At 44.1% G+C, this 22,453-nt stretch overlaps 1 pseudogene; it reads left to right on the forward strand.

The window, feature by feature from the left end:
- The first annotated feature begins 9,363 nt into the window (after positions 1-9,363).
- LOC115115931 (sushi-repeat-containing protein SRPX-like) lies at positions 9,364-20,480 on the forward strand (annotated as a pseudogene).
- The last annotated feature ends 1,973 nt before the right edge of the window (positions 20,481-22,453 follow it).

Genomic DNA, 22,453 nt, shown 5'->3' on the forward strand with positions numbered 1-22,453 from the left:
GAGACAGGCTGAGTGTTGATGTTACCTCCTGGGCATTATATTATATGAAGGTGGCTGGCAACTGGGAAGGGAAGTGTTTGATGGTTGGTTCTCTTAGGTGCCGATACAATATGTATTGCGATTCTTAAGATTCTAGATGTATTGCGATTCAATACTGGGATTTATTGCGATTTGATGTTCCAAACATTTGATTTATTTTTATTGAACCTTTATTTAACTAGGCAAGTCAGTTTAAGAACAAATTATTATTTACAATGACGGCCTACCAAAAGGCAAAAGGCCTCCTGCGGGACAGGGGTTGGGATTTTAAAAAATATGTATATATATATATATATATATATATAGACAAAACACATCACGACAAGAGAGACAAATAGCACTACCTAACACTAGCAAAAAATAAATATATACTAATCGATACTTGGAGTCAAAGTATCAAATAATATCATCCATAATAATATTGCGATATGTAACTGTATTGATTTTCCCCCAATAACTAGTTATAACACAGTGTGATGTAACCCAGGGAAATCTCTAAGCCGGACAGTTTACTGAAAGCCAATTTATGCTTGATGCTATATCCATATGGATGGAGGGTGTTATGCAATTGTGGAGCCTCTGGGGGCATTCAGAGGCCAAATAGATATCTGTATCGCATCACCGTGTGTCTCCCAAATTTTGTAATAATGTGGAGGGCTCCGTATAGCTCAGCATTGACATGATTGGTTGACGGTAGGTGGGGGCGGGAGGTCCTATATAAACACAAACTCACTTCCTCGACAACATCCTTCACAACAGCTCTGCTCAACTGCTCTGTGAAGCGCAAGAAGTATGAATGCCCTGACTTTTGCAGCCGCAGGATCACCGTAAATGCTGTACAGCCAATTGAGATTGACCATGCAATGCCTTTAATACTACTGAAATAGCACAAGTATTGGTTCTTCACATTATGCATGATGAAAGAAAGAGAGAAAGAGAGTGCATGACAGTGAGAGAGTGAGTGATCGATGCAATAAGAAAGGTGTCGGTGAGCATGTGATGTTAGAGAGAGAAAGAGAAGGAGATAGAGAGAGGGGTTGATTGAGGACAGTAGCGGTGTGTGTAAAATCACCAGGGAAGTCAAGCCAGGGGGGAAAATCCATATTACAACCTCGATTTTGTGTTGTGATAATTGCATTGTTTGCTCTTTAACCTATTAGTTCATATGCCTTGTGACCATGATATACAGTGCCTTCGAGAAAGTATTCAGACCCCTTGACTTTTTCCACATTTTGTTACATTACAGCCTTATTCTGAAATCGATTAAATAAATAAAAATACTCAAAAATCTACAAACAATACCCCATAATGACTAAGCAAAAACAGGTTCTAGACATTTTTACAAATGTATTAAAAATAAAAACAGAAATACCTTATTATATAGCTGTAGGCAACGCTCCACATCCAACCTGACCGATCTTGAGAGGATCTGCAGAGAAGAATGGGAGAAACTCCCCAAATACAGGTTTTCCAAGCTTGTAGCGTCATACCCATGTTTTTTAAAATATATATAAATTAGTCAAAATTTCTAAAATCATGTTTTTGCGTTCTCATTTTGGGGTATTATTGTGTGTAGATTGATGAAGAATAAAAAAAATACATTTTGAATAAGGCTTTAACCTAACAAAATGTGGAAAAGGTCAAGGGGTCTGAATACTTTCCGAAGGCACTGTATAGGCCTAGCGCTGAGACAATAAGAAGACACAGTGGCATGATAAATTCAACCACACATTTGTTTCATCACAAAACCAGAGCAACATGAAGTCCGGTGAATTCCACAAAACATATTGCATGGAACAAACAGTTACTAAGTGGACCACTAAGTGGATTTAATCTATTGGGCATCCAAGCCTCTCGCTCAAGATTTTTACAAATATTTTTAATTTTTTTGTCTTTTAGAAACGCTAGTTGTTTTAAACAGCAGGTCAATCAAGTTAATGTTTCCAACATTTTCGGACTTCTAGACAACTATTGGTTTAGAACCATGGAGAGTTACCACAAGTCACAAAGAAAACAGGAGCTGCTTCAACTATTCCAGCACCATTTCAACATCAACATTTCTACATGATCTAATCACCTTAAAAGATGCATCTAAAAGATACCAATAACAATTTAGTCCAATCAACATATGCTAAATATGATGTGCCTTTCCATTTTCTGTGTGTGTGTGTGTGTGTGTGTGTGTGTGTGTGTGTGTGTGTGTGTGTGTGTGTGTGTGTGCGTGAATGAAAGTAGAAAAATCATGTTGACTCACCCTTCTTGTTGAAAAATGCCAATGCCATCCTCCTCTCTTTCATGTTGCCTAAACGGTCTATGACTCTGTCATACAGTACACGTTTTTGTTGTCCTAGGCTACCTGGCTAAAGTTCTTGCTTACCAGCCTAACATCCTTTTATTTGTAACGATGACCCAGCTAGTTAACATTAGCCTACTAGCTACATGTTGAACTTCCATCCTGTCATGCCAGAGGCACAATGTATGAATTTATGGTTGGATCAGAATCACCGTTATAATCATTAGCCAGTACGGAGAATTAAGTAAAACCACAAGTCCAAATCCCTATCTCCATCCATGGCTAATTTAGGAAAGGGACAATTTTAGCTAACTAGCTAGCCACCCGAGGACAACTACACAACGAGATGATGCAACAATTACATTTTTCAATTCCAATTCCACCTTTGGCTTTTGATGTGATGGGATTGGTGTGAAGCACTTTCCTTGACACCTTTTTTCAAAGCTGAGCTCACTCAGTATAGCTCAAAGCTGATTGACTATTATTTTATACTTTTTTATCAAGAGAGGCCAAACGCTCGCTGGCTTCCCTTGCATTCAATGCTACAGGCGGCAACAATGTTATACTCATTTTGACCAGACTGCATCAGATACGCTACACATACTGACACAGAGGGGCACAATTTTGTTCTCTTGGATGCTTTCTCCATTGAGATATATTCAGCCTCTTGCGAATTGAAAGATATTTCTGAAACACATATTTTGTATGTTGTTTTCTTGGTAAATTTTACTGGGGAAGTCTGGTTTCTGTTGGCATCCATGAATACACGCCACTGGTTGAGAAAGATGGAAACAGAGAGAAAGAGATGGTAGAACCATTCCGCTGTCTTCAGTCTGTGTTTCTGATTGGGCGGGCGGTTATGGATCTGTTTCCTTCCGTTTGCATGTACGATAGTATGTACATTAATCACACGCGATACCTCAGACACCACTGGCCCAATTTTGACAAAACTTGATTGAATGATGTGTCTTGCCATAGAGATATGACATTTACACTGATTGGCCCAAGGGGTTGCTATGGTAATCAACTCAAATTCCAAGTATGTGGCCTCCCCTTAAAATTAGTGGACACCCGTTGCTGACAGGTGTATAATATCGAGCACACAGCCATGCAATCTCTATAGACAAACATTGGTAGTGGAATGGCCCGTACTGAAGAGCTCATTGACTTTCAATGAGGCACCGTCATAGGATGGCACCTTTCCAACAAGTCAGTTCATCAAATGTCTTTCCTGCTAGAGCAGCCCTGATCAACTGTAAGTGCTGTTATTGTGAAGTGGAAACATCTAGGAGCAACAACGGCTCAGCTGCAAAGTGGTAGTCCACACAAGCTCACAGAACGGGACCATCTGTCTTCGGCTACATCACTACTGTTACGCACGCCTCTATGAAGAGGGAACGCAACACCATGCTACAATTAAACTCTCCGTGAAGTGAAAAAGGTATGGACTGTAGGTGCGAGTAAGAATGACAACAAGCAGAATGTGGTACCGTTTACAAGGACTTTAGTCCTTTACACGGAAATATGGGGAAAAGGGGCTGGACGGAACCAAAGCAAAGAAAGTAAATCTCAAAGCCCCCTCTCCTATCTTACCTGCCTAACCAATATTTACCCAATTTAGCACCACCTGGTGCCCTAACCAAAATACAGGGGGTGGTCCGCCCAGGTCTTACCTAGTGTGCCTAGACAGCGAATATGCTACGGGTATATGTATGCCCGCGGGCCTCTTGCCTAAGCACTCCCTAGGTGCCTTCCCCTTCTCCCCTGGGAACAAATGAAACAGAATATTAAACCATTTTCACAAACAAACTAAGGACATCAAATAAGCTCTATCTGAGCAACAAACTCACAAAACATACCAACTCTCAGCAATGAACTCCCAGCAAAATCAACCTCTAGCAAAATCTCTGCAATGACCTCCCAGCAAATCTCTCTCTCTCCTGAACAGAACACTGGCTTTTTTATATAGCTTCAGATTGAATTGGTAATTGGAGACAGCTGAGTCTTGACGAGGGGGCGGGGTCAGCTCTCCAATTAGCCATGGAGTCGACCAATCAGCTGCTTGAGGGATTTCAGGAAGCCATTTCCTGAAATAAACACATGCACAAACACAAACTACAACACATAAACTGGGGAACGTAACAACTACCGAGTTCCAAACTGCCCCTGGAAGCAACGTCAGCACAATAACTGTTAGTCGGGAGCTTCATGAAATGGTTTTGCATAGCCGAGCAGCCGCGCACAAGCCTAAGATCACCATGCGCAATGCCAAGCGTCTGCTGAAGTGGTGTAAAGCTCACCACCATTCAACACTGGAGCAGTGGAAACTCGTTCTCTGGAGTGATGAATCAACCTTCACCATCTGGCAGTCCCAGAATCTGGGTTTTGCAGATGCCAGGAGAACGCTACCTGCCCGAATGCATTGTGCCAACTGTAAAGTTTGGTGGAGGCGGTATAATGGTCTGGGGATGTTTTCTTTAGTATCAGTGAATGGAAATCTAAACACTACAGCATACAATGACTTTCTAGTTGAGTCAGTGCTTCCAACTTTGTGGCAACAGTTTGGGGAAGGCCCTTTCCTGTTTCAGAATGACAATGCCCCTGTGCACAAAGCGAGGTCCATACGTAAATGGTTTGTTGAGAACTTGAGTGGCCTGCACAGAGCCCTGACCTCAACCTCATTGAAACACCTTTGGGATGAATTGGAAAGCTGACTGCGAGCCAGGCCCAGTCACCCAACATGAATGCCTGACATCACTAATGCTCTTGTGGCTGAATGAAAGCAAGTCTCCGGAGCAATGTTCCAACATCTAGTGGAAAGCCTTCCCAGAAGAGTGGAGGCTGTTATAGCAGCAAAGGGGGGACCAACTCCATATTAATGCCCAATGAGATGTTCGACGAGCACGTGTCCACATACTTTTGGTGTCTCCTGTCCTGTTTGAGCTACAGTGTGGGACTGTTTGTCCTCCACCAAACATTGAACAAGCATATACAGTATATATGTTTTTTCTCTCTCATTTATCCACACAACATACGTTTGAATAATTGTTACTAATTGGCCCGTGTTTACTGTTGCCTTGTTCCCAGATAAAACAACAGAGGCTGTCTGTACTATCTGTACTATCTGTACTGTCTGTACTGTCTGTACTATCTGTACTATCTGTACTATCTGTTACTATCTGTACTATCTGTACTATCTGTATTATCTGTTACTATCTGTTACTGTCTGTACTATCTGTACTATCTGTACTATCTGTATTATCTGTTACTATCTGTACTATCTGTTACTATCTGTACTATCTGTTACTGTCTGTACTATCTGTACTATCTGTACTATCTGTTACTGTCTGTACTATTTGTACTATCTGTACTATCTGTACTATCTGTACTGTCTTCACTATCTGTACTATCTGTACTATCTGTACTGTCTGTACTATCTGTACTATCTGTTACTATCTGTACTATCTGTATTATCTGTTACTATCTGTACTATCTGTTACTATCTGTACTATCTGTACTATCTATTCACTTCCCCTCCTGGCATGTTTCTACATTATTGATCTGATTGGAACCTCCATTTGTGTTCCCTATGGTCCTGTTGTTCTCTGAGCTTGATAGGAGAGCCTCTCCCTCTCTCTCTCTCTCTCTCTCTGTCACTCTGTTCTCTCTGACGTCTTTCCACCCTCTGAGGAGCCGTTTTCACTGTGAGAGAAGAAAAAATAAGAGAGGAGCGGAGAGAGAAAGAGAGAGCTAAGGCCGGGATGCTATCTGAGAGACATACCATTTGGAGTGGATGTAAGCCGTCTCTTTCTTTGATCTTGTATGATCAGGATCTAGCCTGTATTCACTCACTGATGTTAACCAAATGGGAAATAAGTAATAAAAGGAACCTTTATACTGTCAACCTTTCAGCATATCAGCTTGCATTCAAGGCTGGCTCGTGTTGATGATGTGGATGAGATAGTTTCAAGTCAATCAAAGTGTTATTTTACCCCTGGCTGTTCTGGAGTCAGCTTTATTGTAAGATATTGTAAGATCCCTTAGGGAGGGAGAGAGAGATTGACAGTCTATAATAATGTGTTAGGCCCTCTGCTGCAGTTCCCTGGATGGGATGTGAGTGCCAGTCTACCTGGCTGTCTCTAAGGATGTGGATGTGGTGCTCTGTGTCTGGGGAAATATCCCCTACCATAGGCTGTGCTGGCTCTCTGCTGGTATGGTGTATGTCAGTAGGGCCCATGTAGGAGTCTATTTCTTACGGAAAAACAAAACTAGGAAGTTAGGTTTTCCGAGCAGAACTTTCATTATTGAAGCAGGATAGCAATCTGTAGAACAGTCTCGGTAGAGACAGAAATGAAGGCCTATGTTTGTGTTAGCTTGACTCTATTATCTGTTGTTATGGCTCCATAACCAAGCCCAGTAGAGATGTGTAGCTCCATGTGCTCTCTGGTGGGGTGCTTGTACTATGTAAGGTCGTATTACACAACCTCACTGTAGGCAGTGAATTGTCTGCAAGCTTGAGATTTCCCCTCAGCCAGCTAAATCGGATCAAAGTCTGTGTGAGGATGTCCTCAATACCAGTGTGATCTGACTGCTAAAACTGCAGTGTGTGTGTGTGTGTGTGTGTGTGTGTGTGTTGACAGAGCTGGAGGCACAAAGTAAAGACGGGTGCACTGCAGCGGTCATCTAGCTTCTCCTCAGACCGCAGCGGTGAAAGAATTCCCCTTTGAGGAACATCAAACCCTTGTGATTTCTGTTCCAGACAGGTCGTGTTCGTTTGACAGAAAAGCCACGTTAAGGAGAGGAAAGTCCGACACTCACGTCTCAGTGACAGAATGTAATTAGAGTATCAGACAGCCATTGATAGACATGTGTAAACCCATAGGGCGGAGAACTTAAGGCTGTAGCAGGAGTGAAACTCTTCTCTGTCTGTTATGTCCCTTAAGGATTCAGAACAGGGGACAGATTCATACAGGGCTGGGGTCCATGACGTCCTCAGCTGGTCACTCCCCTTACCCATTTTCTCTCCCCCCATCTCCTCACTCTTCTATCACCCATTCTCTCTCCCTCATGTCACTCTTCCTTTATTTTCCATTGAATGGTCATGTATAATTTTGAAGCAGAATGTTCTGGATCATGCAGTAATTTTGCTGTGACAGCGAAGCATTGTCTGCTTGACAAGTGATGTCCCAATACTCTTATCTTCTTTCCTTTTGACAACTATTGTCAAAGAACTTGACAGGTGAAAGCAATCAAAGGCCATTATTTGCTATCATCTTTCTATCTCTCTCAAACCAGTGACCAAGAAGAAGAGGAAACCAATATCACAGTAAGTATGTTGGTGACTGCACAACAACACCCTGGGTCACATTCATGCTTACTGGTTTTACAGCAACGTTTCACTAAGCACAAACCTGCTGGGGAGAAAGGCTCCCATGGGGTTTATCTTCTCTCTGTGTGTGTTGTGTAACCTTTATTTAACTAGGCAAGCCAGTTAAGAACAAATTCTTATTTATAACAGCCAACAGTGGGTTAACTGCCTTGTTCAGGGGCAGAACAACAGATTTGTACCATGTCAGCTCAGGGATTTGATCCAGCAACCTTTCAGTTACTGGCCCAACACTCTAACCACTAGGCTACCTGCCACCCCTTTTCAAGAGATCTCTCTTATGGTCCAACCTCTGGGGTTCTCTTTGGAGGTATAGCTCAGCAATGTTTTCCAACAGTGATAGCCTTGATTTAATAATTCCCTCTGGCAAAACACCAGTAAAATCCAACCCAAACTCTTGCTCAAGGATGAGGCCTACGTCATGTTTTGAAATGTTGCTAATCCCTTTGAATGCAGCCCTACTCTTATCCCGAACAAAGCCTTGCTCTCTCCTTGCCTGGTAACTAGCAGCTTTCTTCTCCCTCATATTTTCCCAGGGTCGGCCTACTATGTCTATGGAGATGATGAAGACACATATGCTCGTAGAAATGGAGGTGAATGCTTTGATCAAGCTCTGCTGCCACATGCTCTCACACTTTTCCACACTCTCAGACACTCGCTTTCAACATGCAGGAGAGTTTAGGGTTGACGTAAGTCTCTGAAACGCAAAGCAATAACTTTTTACTTTTTAAAAACATGGGGGAATAATTGTTACTTGAATAGCCTAGAAATGTGATGTCTACACTTGGGTTCATTTTCTGTCCACAAGATGCCGATATTCTGCATCCGTTCACTGTGTTTTACAAACTGACAATTATGCCAAACTAACTTCCAACGTATCATTGTGGTCAGTTGGACATGGAACCTTACCCTCTAGGTCAAACCAAAGGTTTTATTTTCCTGGAATACGAACCTGGTGTCCCCTCAAACTTCACATTCTCTAAAGGAATCTTTACACAAGTGTTTGAAGGATGGATAGAGTGGTCCAACTGGCAGAGGAAAGATGACAAATCTTCTGACAAATCTTTATCCTCACGATTATTACACGTCCTGGTAATCCATCTGGCCCCGCGGCTTTGTGAATGTTGACCTGTTTCAAGATCTTGCTCACATAGGCTACCGAGACCGTTATCACATAGTCATCCAGAGCATGCACGAGAGCACCAGCTGTTCTGGATGACTGTGTGATAACGCTCTCGGTAGCCGATGTGAGCAAGGCCTTTAAACAGGTCAACATTCACACAGATGGATTACCAGGATGTGTACTCAAAGCATGCTCGGACCAACTGGCAAGTGTCTTCACTAACATTTTCAACCTCTCCCTGACTGAGTCTGTAATACCTGCATGTTTCAAGCAGACTACCATAGTCCCTGTGCCCAAGGAAGCGAAGGTAACCTTCCTAAATGATAACCGCGCGTAGCACTCACGTCGGTAGCCATGAAGTGCTCTGAAAGGCTGGTCATGACTCACATCAACAGCATCCTCCCGGATACCCTAGACCCATTTCAATTTGCATACCTTTCCAACAGATCCACAGATGACGCAACCTCAATCTGACTCCACACGGCCCTTTCCCACCTGGACAAAAGGAACACCTATGTCAGAATGCTGTTCATTGACTACAGCTCAGCGTTCAACACCATAGTGCCCACGAAGCTCACCACTAAGCTAAGGACCCTGGAACTTAACACCTTCCTCTGGTGGTAGGGGTAGGTGACAACACGTCTGCCACGCTGATTCTCAACACTGGGGCCCCTCAGGGGTGTGTACTTAGTCCCCTCCTGTACTCCCTGTTCACCCATGACTGTGTGGCCAAACACGACTCCAACACCATCATTAAGTTTACTGACAACACAACAGTGGTAGGCCTGATCACAACAATGAGACAGCTTATAGAGAGGAGGTCAGAGAACTGGCAGTGTGGTGCCAGAACAACAACATCTCCCTCAATGTGAGCAAAGCTAAGGAGCTGATCGTGGACTACAGGAAAAGGCGGGCCGAACAGGACCCCATTAACATCAACGGGGCTGTAGTGGAGTGGGTAGAGAGTTTCAAGTTCCTTGGTGTCCACATCACCAACGATCTATCATGGTCCAAACATACCAAGACAATCGTGAAGAGGGCACGACAAAAACCTTTTCTCCCCCAGGAGACTGAAAAGATTTGGCAAGGGTCCCCAGCTCCTCAAAAAGTTCTACAGCTGCACCATCGAGAGCATCCTGACCGGTTGCATCACCAACTGGTATGGCAACTGCTCGGGATCTGACCGTAAGGCACTACAGAGGGTAGTGCGTGCGGCCCAGTACATCACTGGGGCCAAGCTTCCTGACATCCAGGACCTATATAATAGGCGGTGTCAGAGGAAAGCCCATAAAATTGTCAGAGACTCCAGTCACCCAAGTCATAGACTGTTTTCTCTGTGACCTCTAACCTGTACCCCCGCACGCACACTGACTCGGTACCGGTGCCTCCTTTATATAGCCTCGTTATTGTTATGTTATTGTGTTACTTTTTATTATTTTCACGGTAATTTCACAGTAAGGTCCACACTTGTTGTATTAGGCGCATGTGACAAATAAAGTTTGATTTGATTATGACCATATTGCTGTAAATCAGCTCTTAATTATCATCCACTTCAGCCTCTATTCTGAAGGTTTTATTTGTTGATAGTTGAATTGAAGGGGTTAAGTACCTCTAATCAACACTATGATTGAATGATCCCATTTGAATCCACTGTATCTACAGCGACCAAAGACAGACGAACACAAGCACACACCCTCAAACACACCTTTTCCTTCTCTCTCAACCCCTCGGTCTCTTCTTTATTCAAGCAAGCATTTCTTATTATGTCAGTGTGGACTATGGTAAGTGACAAACCCATTGTATCTGTTTATCTACCTGTGATGATTGATTGGTGGGTGAACACTAGCACTGCAGCTTTTACCTCTCTAGTCTATGCTGTAAACACTGTCCTGTGGTCAGTGGGGATAGGTTATGTATGTTGCTATGGGTAAGTCAGTGCCTGCTCTCTCTAAAATTAAGAGAGTATGTGTGTAAGGTAAGAAAACATGGATGTCCACACAACTCTAGTTTATTTACATTGATGCAAAAATAATATTTCTATTTTCTATGGATGGATAGCTGAACCAGTAGGTTTTATTTCACTCTTTTATATGAATGGTATACAGTGCATTCGGAAAGTATTCAGACTGCTTGACTTTTTCCACATTTTGTTACGTTACAGCCTTATTCTAAACTGGAATAAAAAAATGCATGCACTGTCCACTGTGGGACCTTATGTAGACAGGTGTGTGCCTTTCCAAATCATGTCCATTCAATTGAATTTACCACAGGTGGACTTTAACCAAGTTGTAGAAACATCTCAAGGATGATCAATGGAAACAGGATGCACCTGAGCTCAATTTGGAGTCTCATAGCAAAGGGTCTGAATAGTATTTTTTGTCATCATGGGGCATTGTGTGTAGATTAATGAGGAATAATATTTATTTAATTCATTTTAGAATAAGGCTGTAACGTAGCAAAATGTGGAAGAAGTCATGTGGTCTGAATACTTTCCAAATGCACTGTAATTCTCCCTCTCACTCCGTTCCCACCCCTGTTTTTAGGGACCCCTTGGTGCGCCCCCATCAAGGTGAAGCACGGTAATGTGAGCTGTCGCAGTCCCGGCGGGGAATACTCTGGGATCGCGCTGTAAGATCCGCTGTAAGAGGGGTTACCAGGTGCAGCATGGACACACAGAGGTGGTGTGTATGGCCAGCAAACACTGGTCAGGGAGCTATGCCTGCAGGGGTGAGACCACCACACACACACACACACACACACCTGTACTACTGGCGAGACACAACATCACTGGACACACACCTCTACACCAAAAATAGAGTTGTGTGTCCAGCTACCTGACCATCTACGTGACAATCAGACATGTATGGACTATTCATTTATGTTTCTATGTCAGAGATTCACTGTCCTAAGCTGCAGATGCCTGCGAATGGGGGCTATACGTGTTCAGACGGATCCTACCTTAACTCCCACTGTGAGTTCTTCTGCTCCCCTGGATACAATCTGAAGGGGCCCAATACTGTCACCTGCCAGTACCACAAGACCTGGACCTCAGGAGAGAGCGTCTGTGTGGGTTAGTCAGAGAGCGTGTGTATGTGTGTGTGTTCGTCCGTGCATTTACAGATGTACAGTGTGTTTGTGGTGTGTGTGTCTGTGTCTGTAGCTATGTGATTATTATTGAGGTTTCCACGTCAAAAGCACATTGAATTTAACCACATCCTAATTCCAACCCCCACACGGTTTAACAGCTGCATATAGGCTGCTCTCCAGACTATGGGATCAATTAAATGATAAATCACATTCACTCTGAATCCTGACTGACTTCATGAGGCTGTGTTATAGACGGGTTTTATCAAGATCTAAGACCTACATCAAACACACACACACACACACACACACACACACACACACACACACACACACACACACACACACACACACACAGTGTAAGGGTGAGTAACCATACGCCTGTGCTACTAGCTCAAGCATGACACACTATGAACTATGACAATCCCAGTCTCAGAACAACTGGAGTAGCATCTCATATGCAAACACATTTTAATTAAGGTGGTGTGTGATTTGTTAATGCAGTTGTGGAGACATTGTTCACTGTAGCTTGTCTTCATTACTGACGATGGATATGGTGAGATTCAGATTCCTCCCTCCTCATCCCCACCAGCAAATTACACCCAACAGCCAACTAGCAATCTCACAGAGAAAGTAGATGTTCAATGACTGTGTTTATGTAATTATAAGCATGGCTGAATTTGTGTGTGTGTGTGTGTGTGTGTGTGTGTGTGTGGTGTGTGTGTGTTTGTGGCTAAGCCTGAGACTCAAAAATTATCACTAATGTTCAAGACAATACTTCATATTGCATGTTCTTTTGTCCAAGAAAGTCAGATTTGGACTTTTTGAGTTATTTAGAAGAACAGGTTGTGTAACACACACACACACACACACACACACACACACACACACACACACACACACACACACATAGCTGTGATGGAGTAGAGTGCTTTCTGCTCTAGTGAAATGACATTGATTCTCCTGGTCTGCAGTGACAATAGCTTCTCTAGTCTAGATTCAGCCCAGTTACATAGACAGGACACAACATCGCAGAACAGAACAGGGGGATCACTCTGGATAACAGTTTTCCTTTTAATTTTTCTCTCTTCCTGTTTCTCTCCTGTCTCTGTCTCCTGACATTTCCTCTTCTCCTCTACTTCCCCCTCTCTCTACTTCTCCCTTTCCCCCCTCGCTCTCTCTCTGGTAGATGTTGACATCCCAGTAATAAAGTGTCCTAACCTGAAGGAGAAGACAGCAGAGCCAAGCAGGCTCACAGCCAGGGTGACCTGGGACACACCAGAGGGCAAGGACACAGCTGATGGCATCCTCACCGAGTCAGTCTGACCTCTGACCCCTGACCCTTAACCCCTTCCTTTAACATGTAGTATTAAAGGAATATTGTTCTACTTACCCAGAGTCAGATAAGCTCATGGATGCCATTTGTATGCCCCTGCGTGCAGTCTGAAGAGAGTTTCATGTGCCGTTGCTAACTAGTGTTAGCGCAACGTAGTGGAAGTTAGCAACTTCCTTCAAACTGCACGCAGAGACATAACAATAGTATCCATCAGTTTATCTGACTCTCAGGAAGTAAAAAATTTTTAATTGCCAAATGAATAGTAGTAGTAGCAGCAGTAATAGTAGGGTAAATCTTTAGTTAGGCTTCAGCACTATTGACACAGTATAGTATTTGACTGAGGCTTTTTACAGTGTTATATTTAAAGGGAAGCCTCCTGGACACTTCCCTGAGGGTCTCCATAAGATGTCCTACACCGTCTACGACCGCGCCGGGAATAAGGGCAGCTGCCGCTTCTCTGTCAGAGTACGAGGTGACCCCCCAACATAAGGGCCAGTTTGAAATTTACTGGGGCAATGTTCTGACAACATTTGAAGGAACAATCACATAACTTACACATTTTTCCTGTGAAAGTGGTTTCTGAATCTGTTTTGTGCCACCAGTGCGTCGCTGCAGCCCCATGACCCCCCCAGACAACGGTTTTATGAAGTGTGATAGTGATGGTAATAACTATGGAGCAACCTGTGAGTTCAAGAGTACAGGAGGGTATGAGCTGCAGGGCAGCGCTGCGAGGGTGTGCCAGTACGGCCTCACCTGGTCTGGCACGGAAACCAACTGTGCAGGTACGTGTCTGTGCACACATACGCACACACACACACCACACAAACGTACATGACACATCCACCATGTTGTGTTTAGCAGTAGTGAAGCGGTGGTCAGGGGTGCTGAGGGGTTCGCTGGAGGTGAACATGGGCATGTCTCCCTCGGCCAGGGTGGGCTGTCGATCGGTCACAGAGATCCAGAAGATCAATACCGCCTGCTCTGAAATCGACCAGCACTGTCTGTGACACATACTTATGTGGGTTATTTAAGCAATAAGGCCCAATGGGGTCTGGTATATGGCCAATATACCACGGCTAAGGGCTGTTCTTTTGCATAATGCAACGCGGAGTGTCTGGATACAGCCCTTAGCCGTGGTATATTGGCCATATACCACGAACCCCCGAGTTGCCTTATTGCTGTTGTAAACTGGTTACCAACGTAATTAGAGCAGTAAAAACATTTTTTTTGTCATAACCGTGGTATACAATCTGTAATATACTGGGTGGTTCGAGCCCTGATTGCTGATTGGCTGACAGCCGTGTTATATCAGACTATATACGACGAGTATGACAAAACATTTATTTTTATTGCCCTAATTACATTGGTAACCAGTTTATAATAACAATAAGGCACCTCAGGGTTTTGTGATATATGGCCAATATACCACGGCTAAGGGCTATTCTTAAGCACGACGCAACACAGAGTGCCTGTATACAGCCCTTAGCCGTGGTATATTGGCCATATATCACAAAACCCTGAGGTGCCTTATTGTTATTATAAACTGGTTACCATATACCACACCCCCTCATGCCTTATTTCTTAAATATACCACGGCTGTCAGTCAATCAGCATTCACGGCTTGAACCACCCAGTTTATAATGTCTGATAGAGGTGTATTATACTTCTATTGTATTGTGTAATATAGTGACAATTCACATAGCACTTCTTATACACTCTGGGTAATTGGCTAACAATGTTTCTAGCAACAAGACCAGTACAGAGTAAAACAGCAATGAAATAAATAAAAAACAATTTTTTTATTGTCAATTGCAATTCAAGTGTTTCAAAAAAATAACATAATTTACATTCATAAAATGTGATGATGTGATATGATGAAATTGTATATAGTGTTTTATTATGTCATGTCACAGCTATGAACATCAACGTGGGGGTGCGTACGGCCTCAGGTCTGCTGGACCAGTTCTATGAGAAACGACGCCTCCTCATCATCTCTGCTCCCACTGCTGCCAATCATTACTACAGGTTCCAGATGACTGACCTACAGGTGAGGGAGAGAGGGATGGAGGGATAGAGGGATAGAGGGAGGGATGGAGGGAGGGATGGAGGGATAGATGGAGAGGAAGGGAGAGAGGGAAGGAGGACAGAGGAGAGGGAGGGACAGAGAAGGAGGGAGGGAGGGAGAGAGGGAGAGAGGGAGAGAGAGAGGGAGAGAGGGGAGAGGGAGGGAGGGAGGGAGGGAGGACAGAGGAGAGGGAGGGAGGGAGGGAGAGAGAGAGGGAGAGAGGGAGGGAGAGAGAGAGGGAGAGAGGGAGGGAGGGAGAGAGAGAGGGAGAGAGGGAGAGAGGGAGGGAGGGAGAGAGGGAGAGAGAGAGGGAGGGAGAGAGGGAGAGAGAGAGGGAGAGAGAGGGAGAGAGGGAGAGGAGAAAGGCTGAGAGAAAGAGGAGAAAGACTGAGAGAAAGAGGAAAAAGGCTGAGAGAAAGGAGAGACTGAGTGGGAGAGTAGGTAAAATTCTGCTTATTGAGTGCCGCAGCAGAATGTGTGTGTTTGAAGTGGTTGTGCTGATGGGGTGTGTAGTGCCACAGTTCCTGCTAAACAGAAAATGTCATGGGGCAGAGTAAAAAAGGCCAGTGCTCTCTGAAAATTCAGGCTGTTTGGAGTGTTCTCTGGCATAAAAAGCTATTAAAGGCCAGTGCTCTCTGTAAATTCAGGCTGTTTGGAGGGTTCTCTGGCATAAAAAGCTATTAAAGGCCAGTGGTCTCTGTAAATTCAGGCTGTTTGGAGGGTTCCCTGGCATAAAAAGCTATTAAAGGCCAGTGCTCTCTGTAAATTCAGGCTGTTTGGAGGGTTCTCTGGCATAAATATGTCAATATGCCTTGTATACCTGTTGTTCAGGTTAGTTATCATTGTTTTAGTTTACAATGGAGCCCCTAGTTCCACTCTTCATACCCCTGATACCTCCTTTGTCCCACCTCCCACACATGCGGTGACCTCACCCATTACAACCAGCATGTCCAGTGATACAATCTCTCTCATCATCACCCAGTGCCTGGGCTTACCTCCGCTGTACCCGCACCCCACCATACCCCTGTCTGCGCATTATGCCCTGAATATATTCTACCATGCCCAGAAATCTGCTCCTTTTATTCTCTGTCCCCAACGCTCCAGGCGAACAGTTTTGATAGCCTTTAGCCGCACCCTCATTCTACTCCTCCTCTGTTCCGCGGGTGATGTGGAGGTAAACCCAGGCCCTGCATGTCCCCAGGCACCCTCATTTGTTGACTTGTGTGATCGAAAAAGCCTTGGTTTCATGCATGTCAACATCAGAAGCCTCCTCCCTAAGTTTGTTTTACTCACTGCTTTAGCACACTCTGCTAACCCTGATGTCCTTGCCGTGTCTGAATCCTGGCTCAGGAAGGCCACCAAAAATTTGGAGATTTCCATACCCAACTATAACATTTTCCGTCAAGATAGAACTGCCAAAGGGGGAGGAGTTGCAGTCTACTGCAGAGATAGCCTGCAAAGTATTATCATACTTTCCAGGTCCATACCCAAACAGTTCGAATTACTAATTTAGAAAATTACTCTCTCCAGAAATAAGTCTCTCACTGTTGCCGCCTGCTACCGACCCCGCTCAGCTCCCAGCTGTGCCCTGACACCATTTGTGAATTGATCGCCCCCCCATCTAGCTTCAGAGTTTGTTCTGTTAGGTGACCTAAACTGGGATATGCTACAATCCTACAATCTAAGCTAGATGCCCTCAATCTCACACAAATCATCAAGGAACCCACCAGGTACAACCCTAAATCTGTAAACAAGGGCACCCTCATAGACGTCATCCTGACCAACTGGCCCTCCAAATACACCTCCGCTGTCTTCAACCAGGATCTCAGCGATCACTGCCTCATTGCCTGTATCCGCTACGGAGCCGCAGTCAAACGACCACCCCTCATCACTGTCAAACGCTCCCTAAAACACTTCTGTGAGCAGGCCTTTCTAATCGACCTGGCCCGGGTATCCTGGAAGGACATTGACCTCATCCTGTCAGTTGAGGATGCCTGGTCATTCTTTAAAAGTAACTTCCTCACCATCTTAGATAAGCATGCTCCGTTCAAAAAATGCAGAACTAAGAACAGATACAGCTCTTGGTTCACTCCAGACCTGATTGCCCTCGACCAGCACAAAAACATCCTGTGGCGGACTGCAATATCATCGAATAGTCCCCGCGATATGCAACTGTTCAGGGAAGTCAGGAACCAATACACGCAGTCAGTCAGGAAAGCTAAGGCCATCTTCTTCAGGCAGAAATTTGCATCCTGTAGCTCCAACTCTCAAAAGTTCTGGGACACTGTGAAGTCCATGGAGAACAAGAGCACCTCCTCCCAGCTGCCCACTGCACTGAGGCTAGGTAACACGGTCACCACCGATAAATCCATGATTATCGAAAACTTCAACAAGCATTTCTCAACGGCTGGCCATGCCTTCCGCCTGGCTACTCCAACCTCGGCCAACAGCTCCGCCCCCCCCGCAGCTACTCGCCCAAGCCTCTCCAGGTTCTCCTTTACCCAAATCCAGATAGCAGATGTTCTGAAAGAGCTGCAAAACCTGGACCCGTACAAATCAGCTGGGCTTGACAATCTGGACCCTCTATTTCTGAAACTATCCGCCGCCATTGTCGCAACCCCTATTACCAGCCTGTTCAACCTCTCTTTCATATCGTCTGAGATCCCCAAGGATTGGAAAGCTGCCGCAGTCATCCCTCTTTTCAAAGGGGGAGACACCCTGGACCCAAACTGTTACAGACCTATATCCATCCTGCCCTGCCTATCTAAGGTCTTCGAAAGCCAAGTCAACACACAGGTCACTGACCATCTCGAATCCCACCATACCTTCTCCGCTGTGCAATCTGGTTTCCGAGCCGGTCACGGGTGCACCTCAGCCACGCTCAAGGTACTAAATGATATCATAACCGCCATCGATAAAAGACAGTACTGTGCAGCTGTCTTCATCGACCTTGCCAAGGCTTTCGACTCTGTCAATCACCATATTCTTATCGGCAGACTCAGTAGCCTCGGTTTTTCGGATGACTGCCTTGCCTGGTTCACCAACTACTTTGCAGACAGAGTTCAGTGTGTCAAATCGGAGGGCATGCTGTCCAGTCCTCTGGCAGTCTCTATGGGGGTGCCACTGGGTTCAATCCTCGGGCCGACTCTTTTCTCTGTATATATCAATGATGTTGCTCTTGCTGCGGGCGATTCCCTGATCCACCTCTACGCAGACGACACCATTCTATATACATCCGGTCCGTCCTTGGACACTGTGCTATCTAACCTCCAAACGAGCTTCAATGCCATACAACACTCCTTCCGTGGCCTCCAACTGCTCTTAAACGCTAGTAAAACCAAATGCATGCTTTTCAACCGTTCACCACCCTGGATGGTTCCGACCTTGAATATGTGGACATCTATAAGTACCTAGGTGTCTGGCTAGACTGTAAACTCTCCTTCCAGACTCATATCAAACATCTCCAATCGAAAATCAAATCTAGAGTCGGCTTTCTATTCCGCAACAAAGCCTCCTTCACTCACGCCGCCAAACTTACCCTAGTAAAAGTGACTATCCAACCGATCCTCGACTTCGGCGATGTCTTCTCCAAAATTGCCTCCAACACTCTACTCAGCAAACTGGATGCAGTTTATCACAGTGCCATCCGTTTTGTCACTAAAGCACCTTATACCACCCACCACTGCGACCTGTATGCTCTAGTCGGCTGGCCCTCGCTACATATTCGTCGCCAGACCCACTGGCTCCAGGTCATCTACAAGTCAATGCTAGGTAAAGCTCTGCCTTATCTCAGTTCACTGGTCACGATGGCAACACCCATCCGTAGCACGCGCTCCAGCAGGTGTATCTCACTGATCATCCATAAAGCCAACACCTCATTTGGCCGCCTTTCGTTCCAGTTCTCTGCTGCCTGTGACTGGAACGAATTGCCAAAATCGCTGAAGTTGGAGACTTTTATCTCCCTCACCAACTTCAAACATCTGCTATCTGAGCAGCTAACCAATCGCTGCAGCTGTACATAGTCTATCGGTAAATAGCCCACCCATTTTTACCTACCTCATCCCCATACTGTTTTTATTTATCTGTGTTAATCTGCAAAATTTTAATTATTCGCCTATCTCCTCATGCCTTTTGCACACAATGTATATAAGACTCCCTTTTTTTTCTACTGTGTTATTGACTTGTTAATTGTTTACTCCATGTGTAACTCTGTGTTGTCTGTTCACACTGCTATGCTTTATCTTGGCCAGGTCGCAGTTGCAAATGAGAACTTGTTCTCAACTAGCCTACCTGGTTAAATAAAGGTGAAATAAATAAAAAAATAAAAAAATAAAAAGCTATTAAAGGCCAGTGCTCTCTGTAAATTCAGGCTGTTTGGAGGGTTCTCTGGCATAAAAAGCTATTAAAGGCCAGTGCTCTCTGTAAATTCAGGCTGTTTGGACGGTTCTCTGGCATAAAAAGCTATTAAAGGGCAGTGGCCTTTAAAAGGCCTGACCTTTAAAAGTGACACGAAAGAAGTGACTCTTGTCATATGCTGTGAGTCATTCCAAACTCGCCTTTAACTGTCCAGGTGATAGATTCAGTGAAACGTCTATGTGAGTGCATTTTCATGTTCTGTGCTAGTGTGCTAGTGTGTGTACAATGTTATTTGTGTGTTTATGATATGAATGGCTGTGTGTGTGTGTGTGTGTGTGTGTGTGTGTGTGTGCTTTTGTGCATGCATGTTCCAGCATGCCCAGTGTGGTCTGGACCTCAGGCATGTGACAGTGATTGAGCTGGTGGGGATTTACCCCGCACAGATCGGCCGTATCCGCCACAGACTTATCCCTCCAGGGCTGGCCTTACAACTCAGGTACACACACACACACACCATCATCATTCATAACAAACCTACAACTAATTTTCCCAGCATTCTTCAGAATGACCATTGTGTGTTCAGCCTTGACCTGATGGAAGTGTTGATGTCTGTTGTCTAGGTTACTGCTCCAGATCTCCCATAATAACTTCAACATGGTGATGATTGACAAGCAGGTGATGGACAGGGAGCGCTACACGTACCCCATCACCTCCGCCCAGATCTTCACCACCATTGACAAATGGCAGGGACGCGTAGATGAGATGGTGCAGCAGGAGGCAGGCCACACCTGCCAGTAGTACAACAGCTCAACAACGCCCTCACCCTAAATAATCCCCCTGCCCCCAACCAGAATCATATAGAGGGTGGGGCCAGGTTTTACAACTGCTGCCATGTTAGCGTCTTCATTCTTGCTGTAAACAATCACAACAGAGCAGTGTTTTATGTTTAACAACAGACATTTTTATTTGGGATAGTTATGTGTATCCAAGTCTGTACTGTGTTGTGGTGTCAACAAATTGCATATCTGCTTTCACTGGACATCTTCACAGGTTTAGAAAACTTTCAGCATAACTTGGAAGCGTCAATCTTCACTTAGCAACGGCTATGGAAGAGAAAGTGCCGACTTCGTTCAGACAATGCGCATTGGCCCAACTCTCTCTCTCTCTCTATATATATATATATATATATGACTCTGCCCGCAACTTTCTCTTTACACCCCCACCCCAGTCCTCCCCATCTCAACAAAGACCCTTCTGTCACTTAAACCCAATTTACTACTTAAACTAAACTGTCGCTCAAGCTTACTACCTGAACTCATGACTCCCATCCTCCACTTCCCCATATCAGACCACAGCCCTCACTAGGAGACTCCCTCAAATGGTTCAACCCTGCATTTCCCACCAATGTAACGCCTTTCAGTAATTAAAGACGTCCTCCAGCGATGTTTGGAGTTTTACTGTTGGAAACTGTTTCCCCATCTATAAATACAGTCAACACAAACTAAAGGGTTTTGGATAACTGAAAACAAGCTGTTCTTTGTCTAATAAAGGTACAGTATGCAGAAATAGCTCCCATTTTCTGGTTGCTACAATTCTAATAGTTTGCCTAATTTTAGTTTGTGTGACAAAACAAGCAAGTATAGTGTAGAGAATCATTGTACCATATAAACTGATGTGAAATATATTTTCACTAACCAAAAATATTGTATTTTCAGCTGTTTGAAGCTGGTGTACAAAACCGAATGTAAGAGATGCAAAAACGAAAAAGAATGGGAAGCATAGACATAGCGCCCATAGAACAAATCTATCGCTTCTTAGAGTTGCTTTCAATGAGAATGACAGATCTATAACTCACATTTCTACGTGAATATGTTTTAGGGTCGCCATATTGCAGCTTTAACCATTTTACTGCATGGTGATGTTACCATGGAAAGCTGCAACTCCTGCCCATGTAAACCGGCTGATTAGATGGTCCTGTGTAGATTGTATTTTCAACCTGCAACTATCAGGAAATAACACTAATCCTAATTTGTTCACACTTTTACAGACGCCCACACACACTGGATCTGATACAGACAACACACAGAAAAGTTTGTTCTCAACATACATAGAAGTCATCTGAGGAACGATGTTGTTTATTTCTTCAACATATTCTGATAAAACATTTTAAACCAAATCAGAGATTGATTCAATCACATTGCCATGTCAAATCGAACAATCTAGTTTTGAATGAGAGGACATTAAAACAGAGACAGTAACATGCTGTCAGACACGTCTAGTGTTTCTTTAGTAGCAGGGTATTGCCCGCAACTCATCTACACACTAAATGCCATTTTAATAGTATTATTATTACTGTATTCTGTAGTTTTCAATGGTTGTTTACACTCAGAATTCAGAGCATAACAGGAACTCAGACAATGGTGAATATGTAGACTTGCATTCCACAGTAGACTGTAGGTTGTGACAGTAGCCTGTGACACCGAGACCAAGTCTGCAGCCCAAATGGCATCCTTTTCCCTATAGAGTATTTGGGGTACTCTACAGAAGTGTTGTAAATTGCTGTCCCACTTAAAAATTAATAATAAACTATTTAGAAAAACATTTAAGTCTCCAAACTTAGGACATTTCATTACATCATGATGTATTCTAATTCACTTCAAGGGAATAACAAACATATTTTTCAATTAATATAGTACAAAGTCATTGTTTATATAGCTGTTTCTATTGAGAGATGTCTGTCTCACACACTGACTCTTAAACTTCATGTTTGA

Source organism: Oncorhynchus nerka, linkage group LG3 (genome assembly GCF_034236695.1).
Source record: "Oncorhynchus nerka isolate Pitt River linkage group LG3, Oner_Uvic_2.0, whole genome shotgun sequence".
NCBI classification, from domain to species: Eukaryota; Metazoa; Chordata; class Actinopteri; order Salmoniformes; family Salmonidae; genus Oncorhynchus; species Oncorhynchus nerka.